At 47.3% G+C, this 16,827-nt stretch overlaps 19 non-coding genes across 19 annotated transcripts; 10 read left to right on the forward strand and 9 right to left on the reverse strand.

Annotated features, from left to right (window-relative positions):
* Nucleotides 1-57: 57 nt before the first annotated feature.
* trnar-ccu (transfer RNA arginine (anticodon CCU)) lies at nt 58-130 on the forward strand. Its single transcript has one exon. It is a non-coding gene; the product is annotated as a tRNA-Arg (tRNA).
* A 946-nt stretch (nt 131-1,076) lies between these two features.
* Nucleotides 1,077-1,188, reverse strand: trnal-caa (transfer RNA leucine (anticodon CAA)). Its single transcript has 2 exons — nt 1,151-1,188; nt 1,077-1,122 (listed from the first exon to the last, which is right to left on the reverse strand). It is a non-coding gene; the product is annotated as a tRNA-Leu (tRNA).
* A 157-nt stretch (nt 1,189-1,345) lies between these two features.
* Nucleotides 1,346-1,418, forward strand: trnar-ccu (transfer RNA arginine (anticodon CCU)). The gene has a single exon. It is a non-coding gene; the product is annotated as a tRNA-Arg (tRNA).
* A 1,520-nt stretch (nt 1,419-2,938) lies between these two features.
* Nucleotides 2,939-3,050, reverse strand: trnal-caa (transfer RNA leucine (anticodon CAA)). Its single transcript has 2 exons — nt 3,013-3,050; nt 2,939-2,984 (listed from the first exon to the last, which is right to left on the reverse strand). It is a non-coding gene; the product is annotated as a tRNA-Leu (tRNA).
* Nucleotides 3,051-3,207: 157 nt separating this feature from the next.
* On the forward strand, nt 3,208-3,280 carry trnar-ccu (transfer RNA arginine (anticodon CCU)). The gene has a single exon. It is a non-coding gene; the product is annotated as a tRNA-Arg (tRNA).
* A 946-nt stretch (nt 3,281-4,226) lies between these two features.
* Nucleotides 4,227-4,338, reverse strand: trnal-caa (transfer RNA leucine (anticodon CAA)). Its single transcript has 2 exons — nt 4,301-4,338; nt 4,227-4,272 (listed from the first exon to the last, which is right to left on the reverse strand). It is a non-coding gene; the product is annotated as a tRNA-Leu (tRNA).
* A 157-nt stretch (nt 4,339-4,495) lies between these two features.
* On the forward strand, nt 4,496-4,568 carry trnar-ccu (transfer RNA arginine (anticodon CCU)). The gene has a single exon. It is a non-coding gene; the product is annotated as a tRNA-Arg (tRNA).
* A 1,520-nt stretch (nt 4,569-6,088) lies between these two features.
* trnal-caa (transfer RNA leucine (anticodon CAA)) lies at nt 6,089-6,200 on the reverse strand. The gene is made up of 2 exons: nt 6,163-6,200; nt 6,089-6,134 (listed from the first exon to the last, which is right to left on the reverse strand). It is a non-coding gene; the product is annotated as a tRNA-Leu (tRNA).
* A 157-nt stretch (nt 6,201-6,357) lies between these two features.
* trnar-ccu (transfer RNA arginine (anticodon CCU)) lies at nt 6,358-6,430 on the forward strand. The gene has a single exon. It is a non-coding gene; the product is annotated as a tRNA-Arg (tRNA).
* A 1,520-nt stretch (nt 6,431-7,950) lies between these two features.
* Nucleotides 7,951-8,062, reverse strand: trnal-caa (transfer RNA leucine (anticodon CAA)). The gene is made up of 2 exons: nt 8,025-8,062; nt 7,951-7,996 (listed from the first exon to the last, which is right to left on the reverse strand). It is a non-coding gene; the product is annotated as a tRNA-Leu (tRNA).
* Nucleotides 8,063-8,219: 157 nt separating this feature from the next.
* On the forward strand, nt 8,220-8,292 carry trnar-ccu (transfer RNA arginine (anticodon CCU)). Its single transcript has one exon. It is a non-coding gene; the product is annotated as a tRNA-Arg (tRNA).
* Nucleotides 8,293-9,812: 1,520 nt separating this feature from the next.
* Nucleotides 9,813-9,924, reverse strand: trnal-caa (transfer RNA leucine (anticodon CAA)). The gene is made up of 2 exons: nt 9,887-9,924; nt 9,813-9,858 (listed from the first exon to the last, which is right to left on the reverse strand). It is a non-coding gene; the product is annotated as a tRNA-Leu (tRNA).
* Nucleotides 9,925-10,081: 157 nt separating this feature from the next.
* trnar-ccu (transfer RNA arginine (anticodon CCU)) lies at nt 10,082-10,154 on the forward strand. Its single transcript has one exon. It is a non-coding gene; the product is annotated as a tRNA-Arg (tRNA).
* A 1,796-nt stretch (nt 10,155-11,950) lies between these two features.
* trnal-caa (transfer RNA leucine (anticodon CAA)) lies at nt 11,951-12,062 on the reverse strand. Its single transcript has 2 exons — nt 12,025-12,062; nt 11,951-11,996 (listed from the first exon to the last, which is right to left on the reverse strand). It is a non-coding gene; the product is annotated as a tRNA-Leu (tRNA).
* A 157-nt stretch (nt 12,063-12,219) lies between these two features.
* trnar-ccu (transfer RNA arginine (anticodon CCU)) lies at nt 12,220-12,292 on the forward strand. The gene has a single exon. It is a non-coding gene; the product is annotated as a tRNA-Arg (tRNA).
* A 1,796-nt stretch (nt 12,293-14,088) lies between these two features.
* Nucleotides 14,089-14,200, reverse strand: trnal-caa (transfer RNA leucine (anticodon CAA)). The gene is made up of 2 exons: nt 14,163-14,200; nt 14,089-14,134 (listed from the first exon to the last, which is right to left on the reverse strand). It is a non-coding gene; the product is annotated as a tRNA-Leu (tRNA).
* A 157-nt stretch (nt 14,201-14,357) lies between these two features.
* trnar-ccu (transfer RNA arginine (anticodon CCU)) lies at nt 14,358-14,430 on the forward strand. The gene has a single exon. It is a non-coding gene; the product is annotated as a tRNA-Arg (tRNA).
* Nucleotides 14,431-15,376: 946 nt separating this feature from the next.
* On the reverse strand, nt 15,377-15,488 carry trnal-caa (transfer RNA leucine (anticodon CAA)). Its single transcript has 2 exons — nt 15,451-15,488; nt 15,377-15,422 (listed from the first exon to the last, which is right to left on the reverse strand). It is a non-coding gene; the product is annotated as a tRNA-Leu (tRNA).
* A 157-nt stretch (nt 15,489-15,645) lies between these two features.
* trnar-ccu (transfer RNA arginine (anticodon CCU)) lies at nt 15,646-15,718 on the forward strand. The gene has a single exon. It is a non-coding gene; the product is annotated as a tRNA-Arg (tRNA).
* Nucleotides 15,719-16,827: the final 1,109 nt, after the last annotated feature.

Below are 16,827 nucleotides of genomic sequence, written 5' to 3' on the forward strand. Positions count from 1 at the left end.
GTTGATGGTCCAACAGAACACGGTCCAACAGAACACGGTCCATGGTTGTGACCGCATGCCCCAGTGGCCTAATGGATAAGGCACTGGCCTCCTAAGCCAGGGATTGTGGGTTCGAGTCCCATCTGGGGTGCGCTTCAGCAGAGTGGCGCAGCGGAAGCGTGCTGGGCCCATAACCCAGAGGTCGATGGATCGAAACCATCCTCTGCTAGGTGTCCTTTAGTTAAAAGCCTGCATGGCTCTGGGAAAACGTTGGCAAGACATTAGGTCGTTTCAACATGAGTCCTCATCTTTGGAATCCCAGCTGTACTTTTTTCCTAATTACAAGCTTATCCAAGAGACCTGGAGCCTCAGTTATAAAGCGCGCGTACGCAAAGATTTGTTCGTAAAGTGTGCGTCCCCAGAATCCACGGCAAAGTCCATATTTATTTAAACTGTCTTTGACGTGGAAAAGTGCCTAGCGCCACGTCAGGGTCTGAGCAGGCGCACGCGCTTTTCCTTGTCCGATTGCTGTAGGTTTTTGGAATTATAAGCCATTTTTTGCTGCTCTAAAACGATTTAAACATCGACAGGCGCTCTTTTATATGTCAATGGCATTAATTGGGCATCGATTAAAATTCTGCAGCTGTTCAGCTGCGCCCAATTTCAAGCTCATTTACGTTTTCTAAATTTCACGCCTGAAAGTGAGGCGTACTCGTGTTTTCTATGGGTACATTCGTTTTATGAATCACACGTGCGCGCTTTTGAGAAATGATCGTAAGATCAAATTTAGGACGTTTTCTACGCAGCATTTTGTAAATGAGGCCCCACATTTCTAGTAGAGAGAGTCTGAAATTGGCACATTCAGATCCACCCATTGCTCAAGTGATGTTAATGAAAAAATGTATTCAGAGCATGTTGTGGGAAATGAGATTTGTTCCTAGGAGAAAGTTTGAAATTGTCCCTTTCCGATATTCCAATTGATGACAGTGCTTACATTTAGGGCATCGCTTAATTGAAAACTTGTTGTAAATGAGATTTGCACCAAGGCATCCAGAAGAAGAAACGATGATAGTTTTAATGCCTCGCCAAAAACCTTCTGTCAGAAGTGGGATTTGAACCCACGCCTCCATTGGGAGACCAGAAACCTCACAAACTGAGAAGGTCGAACATCCTTGAGTCTGGCGCCTTAGACCGCTCGGCCATTCTGACACGTCGGGTGCAGGCCAAAACAGATGAACTGTGTCCAAAGTCATGTCAGTTCTCTGTTCTCCCAACATGTAATGCAATCCATTGTAGCATGTCTGTGTTTGTTGATGGTCCAACAGAACACGGTCCAACAGAACACGGTCCACGGTTGTGACCGCATGCCCCAGTGGCCTAATGGATAAGGCACTGGCCTCCTAAGCCAGGGATTGTGGGTTCGCGTCCCATCTGGGGTGCGCTTCAGCAGAGTGGCGCAGCGGAAGCGTGCTGAGCCCATAACCCAGAGGTCGATGGATCGAAACCATCCTCTGCTAAGAGCCCTTTTCTTAAAAGCTTGCGGCTCTGAGAAACCGCTGGCAGGCCGTTATGCCGTTTCACCGTGATTAGAAAGGCAGCTGTACTTTTTTCTTAATTACAAGTTTAAGACGGCCGAATCCTTGGCATGGTGCCAACATTCTACATCAGAGTGGCCTGCTATGCCAGGGACTGTAGGTTGAGTGGTGGCCGGGTTGCGTCAAAGCAGAGTGGCGCAGCGGAAGCGTGCTGGGCCCATAACCCAGAGGTCGATGGATCGAAACCATCCTCTGCTAGAAGTCCTTTAATTAAAAGCCTGCATGGCTCTGGCTCTCAGAAAACGCTGACAAAACATTACGCCGTTTCAGCACGAGTCCTCATCTTGGAAAGGCGGCTGTACCTCATTTCTTAATTACAAGTGTATTCAAGACACCTGAATCCTTGGCATGATGCCAACATTCTACATCCGTGTGGCCTGCTCAGCTATGGACTGTAGGTGGAGTCGTGCCTGGTCCCTCCGTAAGCAGGGTGGCGCAGCGGAAGCTTGCTGGGCCCTTAATCCAGAGGTCGATGGATCAAAACCGTCCTCTGCTAGGTGTCCTTTAGTTAAAAGCCTGCATGGCTCTGGGAAAACTTTGGCAAGACATTAGGTCGTTTCAACATGAGTCCTCATCTTTGGAATCCCAGCTGTACTTTTTTCCTAATTACAAGCTTATCCAAGAGACCTGGAGCCTCAGTTATAAAGCGCGCGTACGCAAAGATTTGTTCGTAAAGTGTGCGTCCCCAGAATCCACGGCAAAGTCCATATTTATTTAAACTGTCTTTGACGTGGAAAAGTGCCTAGCGCCACGTCAGGGTCTGAGCAGGCGCACGCGCTTTTCCTTGTCCGATTGCTGTAGGTTTTTGGAATTATAAGCCATTTTTTGCTGCTCTAAAACGATTTAAACATCGACAGGCGCACTTTTATATGTCAATGGCATTAATTGGGCATCGATTAAAATTCTGCAGCTGTTCAGCTGCGCCCAATTTCAAGCTCATTTACGTTTTCTAAATTTCACGCCTGAAAGTGAGGTGTACTCGTGTTTTCTATGGGTACATTCGTTTTATGAATCACACGTGCGCGCTTTTGAGAAATGATCGTAAGATCAAATTTAGGACGTTTTCTACGCAGCATTTTGTAAATGAGGCCCCACATTTCTAGTAGAGAGAGTCTGAAATTGGCACATTCAGATCCACCCATTGCTCAAGTGATGTTAATGAAAAAATGTATTCAGAGCATGTTGTGGGAAATGAGATTTGTTCCTAGGAGAAAGTTTAAAATTGTCCCTTTCCGATATTCCAATTAATGACAGTGCTTACATTTAGGGCATCGCTTAATTGAAAACTTATTGTAAATGAGATTTGCACCAAGGCATCCAGAAGAAGAAACGATGATAGTTTTAATGCCTCGCCAAAAACCTTCTGTCAGAAGTGGGATTTGAACCCACGCCTCCATTGGGAGACCAGAAACCTCACAAACTGAGAAGGTCGAACATCCTTGAGTCTGGCGCCTTAGACCGCTCGGCCATTCTGACACGTCGGGTGCAGGCCAAAACAGATGAACTGTGTCCAAAGTCATGTCAGTTCTCTGTTCTCCCAACATGTAATGCAATCCATTGTAGCATGTCTGTGTTTGTTGATGGTCCAACAGAACACGGTCCAACAGAACACGGTCCATGGTTGTGACCGCATGCCCCAGTGGCCTAATGGATAAGGCACTGGCCTCCTAAGCCAGGGATTGTGGGTTCGAGTCCCATCTGGGGTGCGCTTCAGCAGAGTGGCGCAGCGGAAGCGTGCTGGGCCCATAACCCAGAGGTCGATGGATCGAAACCATCCTCTGCTAGGTGTCCTTTAGTTAAAAGCCTGCATGGCTCTGGGAAAACGTTGGCAAGACATTAGGTCGTTTCAACATGAGTCCTCATCTTTGGAATCCCAGCTGTACTTTTTTCCTAATTACAAGCTTATCCAAGAGACCTGGAGCCTCAGTTATAAAGCGCGCGTACGCAAAGATTTGTTCGTAAAGTGTGCGTCCCCAGAATCCACGGCAAAGTCCATATTTATTTAAACTGTCTTTGACGTGGAAAAGTGCCTAGCGCCACGTCAGGGTCTGAGCAGGCGCACGCGCTTTTCCTTGTCCGATTGCTGTAGGTTTTTGGAATTATAAGCCATTTTTTGCTGCTCTAAAACGATTTAAACATCGACAGGCGCTCTTTTATATGTCAATGGCATTAATTGGGCATCGATTAAAATTCTGCAGCTGTTCAGCTGCGCCCAATTTCAAGCTCATTTACGTTTTCTAAATTTCACGCCTGAAAGTGAGGCGTACTCGTGTTTTCTATGGGTACATTCGTTTTATGAATCACACGTGCGCGCTTTTGAGAAATGATCGTAAGATCAAATTTAGGACGTTTTCTACGCAGCATTTTGTAAATGAGGCCCCACATTTCTAGTAGAGAGAGTCTGAAATTGGCACATTCAGATCCACCCATTGCTCAAGTGATGTTAATGAAAAAATTTATTCAGAGCATGTTGTGGGAAATGAGATTTGTTCCTAGGAGAAAGTTTGAAATTGTCCCTTTCCGATATTCCAATTGATGACAGTGCTTACATTTAGGGCATCGCTTAATTGAAAACTTGTTGTAAATGAGATTTGCACCAAGGCATCCAGAAGAAGAAACGATGATAGTTTTAATGCCTCGCCAAAAACCTTCTGTCAGAAGTGGGATTTGAACCCACGCCTCCATTGGGAGACCAGAAACCTCACAAACTGAGAAGGTCGAACATCCTTGAGTCTGGCGCCTTAGACCGCTCGGCCATTCTGACACGTCGGGTGCAGGCCAAAACAGATGAACTGTGTCCAAAGTCATGTCAGTTCTCTGTTCTCCCAACATGTAATGCAATCCATTGTAGCATGTCTGTGTTTGTTGATGGTCCAACAGAACACGGTCCAACAGAACACGGTCCACGGTTGTGACCGCATGCCCCAGTGGCCTAATGGATAAGGCACTGGCCTCCTAAGCCAGGGATTGTGGGTTCGAGTCCCATCTGGGGTGCGCTTCAGCAGAGTGGCGCAGCGGAAGCGTGCTGGGCCCATAACCCAGAGGTCGATGGATCGAAACCATCCTCTGCTAAGAGCCCTTTTCTTAAAAGCTTGCGGCTCTGAGAAACCGCTGGCAGGCCGTTATGCCGTTTCACCGTGATTAGAAAAGCAGCTGTACTTTTTTCTTAATTACAAGTTTAAGACGGCCGAATCCTTGGCATGGTGCCAACATTCTACATCAGAGTGGCCTGCTATGCCAGGGACTGTAGGTTGAGTGGTGGCCAGGTTGCGTCAGAGCAGAGTGGCGCAGCGGAAGCGTGCTGGGCCCATAACCCAGAGGTCGATGGATCGAAACCATCCTCTGCTAGAAGTCCTTTAATTAAAAGCCTGCATGGCTCTGGCTCTCAGAAAACGCTGACAAAACATTACGCCGTTTCAGCACGAGTCCTCATCTTGGAAAGGCGGCTGTACCTCATTTCTTAATTACAAGTGTATTCAAGACACCTGAATCCTTGGCATGATGCCAACATTCTACATCCGTGTGGCCTGCTCAGCTAGGGACTGTAGGTGGAGTCGTGCCTGGTCCCTCCGTTAGCAGGGTGGCGCAGCGGAAGCGTGCTGGGCCCTTAATCCAGAGGTCGATGGATCAAAACCGTCCTCTGCTAGGTGTCCTTTAGTTAAAAGCCTGCATGGCTCTGGGAAAACTTTGGCAAGACATTAGGTCGTTTCAACATGAGTCCTCATCTTTGGAATCCCAGCTGTACTTTTTTCCTAATTACAAGCTTATCCAAGAGACCTGGAGCCTCAGTTATAAAGCGCGCGTACGCAAAGATTTGTTCGTAAAGTGTGCGTCCCCAGAATCCACGGCAAAGTCCATATTTATTTAAACTGTCTTTGACGTGGAAAAGTGCCTAGCGCCACGTCAGGGTCTGAGCAGGCGCACGCGCTTTTCCTTGTCCGATTGCTGTAGGTTTTTGGAATTATAAGCCATTTTTTGCTGCTCTAAAACGATTTAAACATCGACAGGCGCTCTTTTATATGTCAATGGCATTAATTGGGCATCGATTAAAATTCTGCAGCTGTTCAGCTGCGCCCAATTTCAAGCTCATTTACGTTTTCTAAATTTCACGCCTGAAAGTGAGGCGTACTCGTGTTTTCTATGGGTACATTCGTTTTATGAATCACACGTGCGCGCTTTTGAGAAATGATCGTAAGATCAAATTTAGGACGTTTTCTACGCAGCATTTTGTAAATGAGGCCCCACATTTCTAGTAGAGAGAGTCTGAAATTGGCACATTCAGATCCACCCATTGCTCAAGTGATGTTAATGAAAAAATTTATTCAGAGCATGTTGTGGGAAATGAGATTTGTTCCTAGGAGAAAGTTTGAAATTGTCCCTTTCCGATATTCCAATTGATGACAGTGCTTACATTTAGGGCATCGCTTAATTGAAAACTTGTTGTAAATGAGATTTGCACCAAGGCATCCAGAAGAAGAAACGATGATAGTTTTAATGCCTCGCCAAAAACCTTCTGTCAGAAGTGGGATTTGAACCCACGCCTCCATTGGGAGACCAGAAACCTCACAAACTGAGAAGGTCGAACATCCTTGAGTCTGGCGCCTTAGACCGCTCGGCCATTCTGACACGTCGGGTGCAGGCCAAAACAGATGAACTGTGTCCAAAGTCATGTCAGTTCTCTGTTCTCCCAACATGTAATGCAATCCATTGTAGCATGTCTGTGTTTGTTGATGGTCCAACAGAACACGGTCCAACAGAACACGGTCCACGGTTGTGACCGCATGCCCCAGTGGCCTAATGGATAAGGCACTGGCCTCCTAAGCCAGGGATTGTGGGTTCGAGTCCCATCTGGGGTGCGCTTCAGCAGAGTGGCGCAGCGGAAGCGTGCTGGGCCCATAACCCAGAGGTCGATGGATCGAAACCATCCTCTGCTAAGAGCCCTTTTCTTAAAAGCTTGCGGCTCTGAGAAACCGCTGGCAGGCCGTTATGCCGTTTCACCGTGATTAGAAAAGCAGCTGTACTTTTTTCTTAATTACAAGTTTAAGACGGCCGAATCCTTGGCATGGTGCCAACATTCTACATCAGAGTGGCCTGCTATGCCAGGGACTGTAGGTTGAGTGGTGGCCAGGTTGCGTCAGAGCAGAGTGGCGCAGCGGAAGCGTGCTGGGCCCATAACCCAGAGGTCGATGGATCGAAACCATCCTCTGCTAGAAGTCCTTTAATTAAAAGCCTGCATGGCTCTGGCTCTCAGAAAACGCTGACAAAACATTACGCCGTTTCAGCACGAGTCCTCATCTTGGAAAGGCGGCTGTACCTCATTTCTTAATTACAAGTGTATTCAAGACACCTGAATCCTTGGCATGATGCCAACATTCTACATCCGTGTGGCCTGCTCAGCTAGGGACTGTAGGTGGAGTCGTGCCTGGTCCCTCCGTTAGCAGGGTGGCGCAGCGGAAGCGTGCTGGGCCCTTAATCCAGAGGTCGATGGATCAAAACCGTCCTCTGCTAGGTGTCCTTTAGTTAAAAGCCTGCATGGCTCTGGGAAAACTTTGGCAAGACATTAGGTCGTTTCAACATGAGTCCTCATCTTTGGAATCCCAGCTGTACTTTTTTCCTAATTACAAGCTTATCCAAGAGACCTGGAGCCTCAGTTATAAAGCGCGCGTACGCAAAGATTTGTTCGTAAAGTGTGCGTCCCCAGAATCCACGGCAAAGTCCATATTTATTTAAACTGTCTTTGACGTGGAAAAGTGCCTAGCGCCACGTCAGGGTCTGAGCAGGCGCACGCGCTTTTCCTTGTCCGATTGCTGTAGGTTTTTGGAATTATAAGCCATTTTTTGCTGCTCTAAAACGATTTAAACATCGACAGGCGCTCTTTTATATGTCAATGGCATTAATTGGGCATCGATTAAAATTCTGCAGCTGTTCAGCTGCGCCCAATTTCAAGCTCATTTACGTTTTCTAAATTTCACGCCTGAAAGTGAGGCGTACTCGTGTTTTCTATGGGTACATTCGTTTTATGAATCAACCGTGCGCGCTTTTGAGAAATGATTGTAAGATCAAATTTAGGACGTTTTCTACGCAGCATTTTGTAAATGAGGCCCCACATTTCTAGTAGAGAGAGTCTGAAATTGGCACATTCAGATCCACCCATTGCTCAAGTGATGTTAATGAAAAAATGTATTCAGAGCATGTTGTGGGAAATGAGATTTGTTCCTAGGAGAAAGTTTGAAATTGTCCCTTTCCGATATTCCAATTGATGACAGTGCTTACATTTAGGGCATCGCTTAATTGAAAACTTGTTGTAAATGAGATTTGCACCAAGGCATCCAGAAGAAGAAACGATGATAGTTTTAATGCCTCGCCAAAAACCTTCTGTCAGAAGTGGGATTTGAACCCACGCCTCCATTGGGAGACCAGAAACCTCACAAACTGAGAAGGTCGAACATCCTTGAGTCTGGCGCCTTAGACCGCTCGGCCATTCTGACACGTCGGGTGCAGGCCAAAACAGATGAACTGTGTCCAAAGTCATGTCAGTTCTCTGTTCTCCCAACATGTAATGCAATCCATTGTAGCATGTCTGTGTTTGTTGATGGTCCAACAGAACACGGTCCAACAGAACACGGTCCACGGTTGTGACCGCATGCCCCAGCGGCCTAATGGATAAGGCACTGGCCTCCTAAGCCAGGGATTGTGGGTTCGAGTCCCATCTGGGGTGCGCTTCAGCAGTGTGGCGCAGCGGAAGCGTGCTGGGCCCATAACCCAGAGGTCGATGGATCGAAACCATCCTCTGCTAAGAGCCCTTTTCTTAAAAGCTTGCGGCTCTGAGAAACCGCTGGCAGGCCGTTATGCCGTTTCACCGTGATTAGAAAGGCAGCTGTACTTTTTTCTTAATTACAAGTTTAAGACGGCCGAATCCTTGGCATGGTGCCAACATTCTACATCAGAGTGGCCTGCTATGCCAGGGACTGTAGGTTGAGTGGTGGCCAGGTTGCGTCAGAGCAGAGTGGCGCAGCGGAAGCGTGCTGGGCCCATAACCCAGAGGTCGATGGATCGAAACCATCCTCTGCTAGAAGTCCTTTAATTAAAAGCCTGCATGGCTCTGGCTCTCAGAAAACGCTGACAAAACATTAAGCCGTTTCAGCACGAGTCCTCATCTTGGAAAGGCGGCTGTACCTCATTTCTTAATTACAAGTGTATTCAAGACACCTGAATCCTTGGCATGATGCCAACATTCTACATCCGTGTGGCCTGCTCAGCTAGGGACTGTAGGTGGAGTCGTGCCTGGACCCTCCGTAAGCAGGGTGGCGCAGCGGAAGCGTGCTGGGCCCTTAACCCAGAGGTCGATGGATCAAAACCGTCCTCTGCTAGGTGTCCTTTAGTTAAAAGCCTGCATGGCTCTGGGAAAACTTTGGCAAGACATTAGGTCCTTTCAACATGAGTCCTCATCTTTGGAATCCCAGCTGTACTTTTTTCCTAATTACAAGCTTATCCAAGAGACCTGGAGCCTCAGTTATAAAGCGCGCGTACGCAAAGATTTGTTCGTAAAGTGTGCGTCCCCAGAATCCACGGCAAAGTCCATATTTATTTAAACTGTCTTTGACGTGGAAAAGTGCCTAGCGCCACGTCAGGGTCTGAGCAGGCGCACGCGCTTTTCCTTGTCCGATTGCTGTAGGTTTTTGGAATTATAAGCCATTTTTTGCTGCTCTAAAACGATTTAAACATTGACAGGCGCTCTTTTATATGTCAATGGCATTAATTGGGCATCGATTAAAATTCTGCAGCTGTTCAGCTGCGCCCAATTTCAAGCTCATTTACGTTTTCTAAATTTCACGCCTGAAAGTGAGGCGTACTCGTGTTTTCTATGGGTACATTCGTTTTATGAATCACACGTGCGCGCTTTTGAGAAATGTTCGTAAGATCAAATTTAGGACATTTTCTACGCAGCATTTTGTAACTGAGGCCCCACATTTCTAGTAGAGAGAGTCTGAAATTGGCACATTCAGATCCACCCATTGCTCAAGTGATGTTAATGAAAAAATGTATTCAGAGCATGTTGTGGGAAATGAGATTTGTTCCTAGGAGAAAGTTTGAAATTGTCCCTTTCCGATATTCCAATTGATGACAGTGCTTACATTTAGGGCATCGCTTAATTGAAAACTTGTTGTGAATGAGATTTGCACCAAGGCATCCAGAAGAAGAAACGATGATAGTTTTAATGCCTCGCCAAAAACCTTCTGTCAGAAGTGGGATTTGAACCCACGCCTCCATTGGGAGACCAGAAACCTCACAAACTGAGAAGGTCGAACATCCTTGAGTCTGGTGCCTTAGACCGCTCGGCCATTCTGACACGTCGGGTGCAGGCCAAAACAGATGAACTGTGTCCAAAGTCATGTCAGTTCTCTGTTCTCCCAACATGTAATGCAATCCATTGTAGCATGTCTGTGTTTGTTGATGGTCCAACAGAACACGGTCCAACAGAACACGGTCCACGGTTGTGACCGCATGCCCCAGTGGCCTAATGGATAAGGCACTGGCCTCCTAAGCCAGGGATTGTGGGTTCGAGTCCCATCTGGGGTGCGCTTCAGCAGAGTGGCGCAGCGGAAGCGTGCTGGGCCCATAACCCAGAGGTCGATGGATCGAAACCATCCTCTGCTAAGAGCCCTTTTCTTAAAAGCTTGCGGCTCTGAGAAACCGCTGGCAGGCCGTTATGCCGTTTCACCGTGATTAGAAAGGCAGCTGTACTTTTTTCTTAATTACAAGTTTAAGACGGCCGAATCCTTGGCATGGTGCCAACATTCTACATCAGAGTGGCCTGCTATGCCAAGGACTGTAGGTTGAGTGGTGGCCGGGTTGCGTCAAAGCAGAGTGGCGCAGCGGAAGCGTGCTGGGCCCATAACCCAGAGGTCGATGGATCGAAACCATCCTCTGCTAAGAGCCCTTTTCTTAAAAGCTTGCGGCTCTGAGAAACCGCTGGCAGGCCGTTATGCCTTTTCACCGTAATTAGAAAGGCAGCTGTACTTTTTTCTTAATTACAAGTTTAAGACGGCCGAATCCTTGGCATGGTGCCAACATTCTACATCAGAGTGGCCTGCTATGCCAGGGACTGTAGGTTGAGTGGTGGCCGGGTTGCGTCAGAGCAGAGTGGCGCAGCGGAAGCGTGCTGGGCCCATAACCCAGAGGTCGATGGATCGAAACCATCCTCTGCTAGAAGGCCTTTAATTAAAAGCCTGCATGGCTCTGGCTCTCAGAAAACGCTGACAAAACATTACGCCGTTTCACCACGAGTCCTCATCTTGGAAAGGCGGCTGTACCTCATTTCTTAATTACAAGTGTATTCAAGACACCTGAATCCTTGGCATGATGCCAACATTCTACATCCGTGTGGCCTGCTCAGCTAGGGACTGTAGGTGGAGTCGTGCCCGGTCCCTCCGTAAGCAGAGTGGCGCAGCGGAAGCGTGCTGGGCCCATAACCCAGAGGTCGATGGATCGAAACCATCCTCTGCTAGGTGTCCTTTAGTTAAAAGCCTGCATGGCTCTGGGAAAACTTTGGCAAGACATTAGGTCGTTTCAACATGAGTCCTCATCTTTGGAATCCCAGCTGTACTTTTTTCCTAATTACAAGCTTATCCAAGAGACCTGGAGCCTCAGTTATAAAGCGCGCGTACGCAAAGATTTGTTCGTAAAGTGTGCGTCCCCAGAATCCACGGCAAAGTCCATATTTATTTAAACTGTCTTTGACGTGGAAAAGTGCCTAGCGCCACGTCAGGGTCTGAGCAGGCGCACGCGCTTTTCCTTGTCCGATTGCTGTAGGTTTTTGGAATTATAAGCCATTTTTTGCTGCTCTAAAACGATTTAAACATCGACAGGCGCTCTTTTATATGTCAATGGCATTAATTGGGCATCGATTAAAATTCTGCAGCTGTTCAGCTGCGCCCAATTTCAAGCTCATTTACGTTTTCTAAATTTCACGCCTGAAAGTGAGGCGTACTCGTGTTTTCTATGGGTACATTCGTTTTATGAATCACACGTGCGCGCTTTTGAGAAATGTTCGTAAGATCAAATTTAGGACATTTTCTACGCAGCATTTTGTAACTGAGGCCCCACATTTCTAGTAGAGAGAGTCTGAAATTGGCACATTCAGATCCACCCATTGCTCAAGTGATGTTAATGAAAAAATGTATTCAGAGCATGTTGTGGGAAATGAGATTTGTTCCTAGGAGAAAGTTTGAAATTGTCCCTTTCCGATATTCCAATTGATGACAGTGCTTACATTTAGGGCATCGCTTAATTGAAAACTTGTTGTGAATGAGATTTGCACCAAGGCATCCAGAAGAAGAAACGATGATAGTTTTAATGCCTCGCCAAAAACCTTCTGTCAGAAGTGGGATTTGAACCCACGCCTCCATTGGGAGACCAGAAACCTCACAAACTGAGAAGGTCGAACATCCTTGAGTCTGGTGCCTTAGACCGCTCGACCATTCTGACACGTCGGGTGCAGGCCAAAACAGATGAACTGTGTCCAAAGTCATGTCAGTTCTCTGTTCTCCCAACATGTAATGCAATCCATTGTAGCATGTCTGTGTTTGTTGATGGTCCAACAGAACACGGTCCAACAGAACACGGTCCACGGTTGTGACCGCATGCCCCAGTGGCCTAATGGATAAGGCACTGGCCTCCTAAGCCAGGGATTGTGGGTTCGAGTCCCATCTGGGGTGCGCTTCAGCAGAGTGGCGCAGCGGAAGCGTGCTGGGCCCATAACCCAGAGGTCGATGGATCGAAACCATCCTCTGCTAAGAGCCCTTTTCTTAAAAGCTTGCGGCTCTGAGAAACCGCTGGCAGGCCGTTATGCCGTTTCACCGTGATTAGAAAGGCAGCTGTACTTTTTTCTTAATTACAAGTTTAAGACGGCCGAATCCTTGGCATGGTGCCAACATTCTACATCAGAGTGGCCTGCTATGCCAAGGACTGTAGGTTGAGTGGTGGCCGGGTTGCGTCAAAGCAGAGTGGCGCAGCGGAAGCGTGCTGGGCCCATAACCCAGAGGTCGATGGATCGAAACCATCCTCTGCTAAGAGCCCTTTTCTTAAAAGCTTGCGGCTCTGAGAAACCGCTGGCAGGCCGTTATGCCGTTTCACCGTAATTAGAAAGGCAGCTGTACTTTTTTCTTAATTACAAGTTTAAGACGGCCGAATCCTTGGCATGGTGCCAACATTCTACATCAGAGTGGCCTGCTATGCCAGGGACTGTAGGTTGAGTGGTGGCCGGGTTGCGTCAGAGCAGAGTGGCGCAGCGGAAGCGTGCTGGGCCCATAACCCAGAGGTCGATGGATCGAAACCATCCTCTGCTAGAAGGCCTTTAATTAAAAGCCTGCATGGCTCTGGCTCTCAGAAAATGCTGACAAAACATTACGCCGTTTCACCACGAGTCCTCATCTTGGAAAGGCGGCTGTACCTCATTTCTTAATTACAAGTGTATTCAAGACACCTGAATCCTTGGCATGATGCCAACATTCTACATCCGTGTGGCCTGCTCAGCTAGGGACTGTAGGTGGAGTCGTGCCCTGTCCCTCCGTAAGCAGAGTGGCGCAGCGGAAGCGTGCTGGGCCCATAACCCAGAGGTCGATGGATCGAAACCATCCTCTGCTAGGTGTCCTTTAGTTAAAAGCCTGCATGGCTCTGGGAAAACGTTGGCAAGACATTAGGTCGTTTCAACATGAGTCCTCATCTTTGGAATCCCAGCTGTACTTTTTTCCTAATTACAAGCTTATCCAAGAGACCTGGAGCCTCAGTTATAAAGCGCGCGTACGCAAAGATTTGTTCGTAAAGTGTGCGTCCCCAGAATCCACGGCAAAGTCCATATTTATTTAAACTGTCTTTGACGTGGAAAAGTGCCTAGCGCCACGTCAGGGTCTGAGCAGGCGCACGCGCTTTTCCTTGTCCGATTGCTGTAGGTTTTTGGAATTATAAGCCATTTTTTGCTGCTCTAAAACGATTTAAACATCGACAGGCGCTCTTTTATATGTCAATGGCATTAATTGGGCATCGATTAAAATTCTGCAGCTGTTCAGCTGCGCCCAATTTCAAGCTCATTTACGTTTTCTAAATTTCACGCCTGAAAGTGAGGCGTACTCGTGTTTTCTATGGGTACATTCGTTTTATGAATCACACGTGCGCGCTTTTGAGAAATGATCGTAAGATCAAATTTAGGACGTTTTCTACGCAGCATTTTGTAAATGAGGCCCCACATTTCTAGTAGAGAGAGTCTGAAATTGGCACATTCAGATCCACCCATTGCTCAAGTGATGTTAATGAAAAAATGTATTCAGAGCATGTTGTGGGAAATGAGATTTGTTCCTAGGAGAAAGTTTAAAATTGTCCCTTTCCGATATTCCAATTAAAGACAGTGCTTACATTTAGGGCATCGCTTAATTGAAAACTTATTGTAAATGAGATTTGCACCAAGGCATCCAGAAGAAGAAACGATGATAGTTTTAATGCCTCGCCAAAAACCTTCTGTCAGAAGTGGGATTTGAACCCACGCCTCCATTGGGAGACCAGAAACCTCACAAACTGAGAAGGTCGAACATCCTTGAGTCTGGCGCCTTAGACCGCTCGGCCATTCTGACACGTCGGGTGCAGGCCAAAACAGATGAACTGTGTCCAAAGTCATGTCAGTTCTCTGTTCTCCCAACATGTAATGCAATCCATTGTAGCATGTCTGTGTTTGTTGATGGTCCAACAGAACACGGTCCAACAGAACACGGTCCATGGTTGTGACCGCATGCCCCAGTGGCCTAATGGATAAGGCACTGGCCTCCTAAGCCAGGGATTGTGGGTTCGAGTCCCATCTGGGGTGCGCTTCAGCAGAGTGGCGCAGCGGAAGCGTGCTGGGCCCATAACCCAGAGGTCGATGGATCGAAACCATCCTCTGCTAGGTGTCCTTTAGTTAAAAGCCTGCATGGCTCTGGGAAAACGTTGGCAAGACATTAGGTCGTTTCAACATGAGTCCTCATCTTTGGAATCCCAGCTGTACTTTTTTCCTAATTACAAGCTTATCCAAGAGACCTGGAGCCTCAGTTATAAAGCGCGCGTACGCAAAGATTTGTTCGTAAAGTGTGCGTCCCCAGAATCCACGGCAAAGTCCATATTTATTTAAACTGTCTTTGACGTGGAAAAGTGCCTAGCGCCACGTCAGGGTCTGAGCAGGCGCACGCGCTTTTCCTTGTCCGATTGCTGTAGGTTTTTGGAATTATAAGCCATTTTTTGCTGCTCTAAAACGATTTAAACATCGACAGGCGCTCTTTTATATGTCAATGGCATTAATTGGGCATCGATTAAAATTCTGCAGCTGTTCAGCTGCGCCCAATTTCAAGCTCATTTACGTTTTCTAAATTTCACGCCTGAAAGTGAGGCGTACTCGTGTTTTCTATGGGTACATTCGTTTTATGAATCACACGTGCGCGCTTTTGAGAAATGATCGTAAGATCAAATTTAGGACGTTTTCTACGCAGCATTTTGTAAATGAGGCCCCACATTTCTAGTAGAGAGAGTCTGAAATTGGCACATTCAGATCCACCCATTGCTCAAGTGATGTTAATGAAAAAATTTATTCAGAGCATGTTGTGGGAAATGAGATTTGTTCCTAGGAGAAAGTTTGAAATTGTCCCTTTCCGATATTCCAATTGATGACAGTGCTTACATTTAGGGCATCGCTTAATTGAAAACTTGTTGTAAATGAGATTTGCACCAAGGCATCCAGAAGAAGAAACGATGATAGTTTTAATGCCTCGCCAAAAACCTTCTGTCAGAAGTGGGATTTGAACCCACGCCTCCATTGGGAGACCAGAAACCTCACAAACTGAGAAGGTCGAACATCCTTGAGTCTGGCGCCTTAGACCGCTCGGCCATTCTGACACGTCGGGTGCAGGCCAAAACAGATGAACTGTGTCCAAAGTCATGTCAGTTCTCTGTTCTCCCAACATGTAATGCAATCCATTGTAGCATGTCTGTGTTTGTTGATGGTCCAACAGAACACGGTCCAACAGAACACGGTCCACGGTTGTGACCGCATGCCCCAGTGGCCTAATGGATAAGGCACTGGCCTCCTAAGCCAGGGATTGTGGGTTCGAGTCCCATCTGGGGTGCGCTTCAGCAGAGTGGCGCAGCGGAAGCGTGCTGGGCCCATAACCCAGAGGTCGATGGATCGAAACCATCCTCTGCTAAGAGCCCTTTTCTTAAAAGCTTGCGGCTCTGAGAAACCGCTGGCAGGCCGTTATGCCGTTTCACCGTGATTAGAAAAGCAGCTGTACTTTTTTCTTAATTACAAGTTTAAGACGGCCGAATCCTTGGCATGGTGCCAACATTCTACATCAGAGTGGCCTGCTATGCCAGGGACTGTAGGTTGAGTGGTGGCCAGGTTGCGTCAGAGCAGAGTGGCGCAGCGGAAGCGTGCTGGGCCCATAACCCAGAGGTCGATGGATCGAAACCATCCTCTGCTAGAAGTCCTTTAATTAAAAGCCTGCATGGCTCTGGCTCTCAGAAAACGCTGACAAAACATTACGCCGTTTCAGCACGAGTCCTCATCTTGGAAAGGCGGCTGTACCTCATTTCTTAATTACAAGTGTATTCAAGACACCTGAATCCTTGGCATGATGCCAACATTCTACATCCGTGTGGCCTGCTCAGCTAGGGACTGTAGGTGGAGTCGTGCCTGGTCCCTCCGTTAGCAGGGTGGCGCAGCGGAAGCGTGCTGGGCCCTTAATCCAGAGGTCGATGGATCAAAACCGTCCTCTGCTAGGTGTCCTTTAGTTAAAAGCCTGCATGGCTCTGGGAAAACTTTGGCAAGACATTAGGTCGTTTCAACATGAGTCCTCATCTTTGGAATCCCAGCTGTACTTTTTTCCTAATTACAAGCTTATCCAAGAGACCTGGAGCCTCAGTTATAAAGCGCGCGTACGCAAAGATTTGTTCGTAAAGTGTGCGTCCCCAGAATCCACGGCAAAGTCCATATTTATTTAAACTGTCTTTGACGTGGAAAAGTGCCTAGCGCCACGTCAGGGTCTGAGCAGGCGCACGCGCTTTTCCTTGTCCGATTGCTGTAGGTTTTTGGAATTATAAGCCATTTTTTGCTGCTCTAAAACGATTTAAACATCGACAGGCGCTCTTTTATATGTCAATGGCATTAATTGGGCATCGATTAAAATTCTGCAGCTGTTCAGCTGCGCCCAATTTCAAGCTCATTTACGTTTTCTAA

The sequence above is a fragment of the Paramisgurnus dabryanus genome, chromosome 6, assembly GCF_030506205.2.
Source record: "Paramisgurnus dabryanus chromosome 6, PD_genome_1.1, whole genome shotgun sequence".
In the NCBI taxonomy this organism is placed as follows: Eukaryota; Metazoa; Chordata; class Actinopteri; order Cypriniformes; family Cobitidae; genus Paramisgurnus; species Paramisgurnus dabryanus.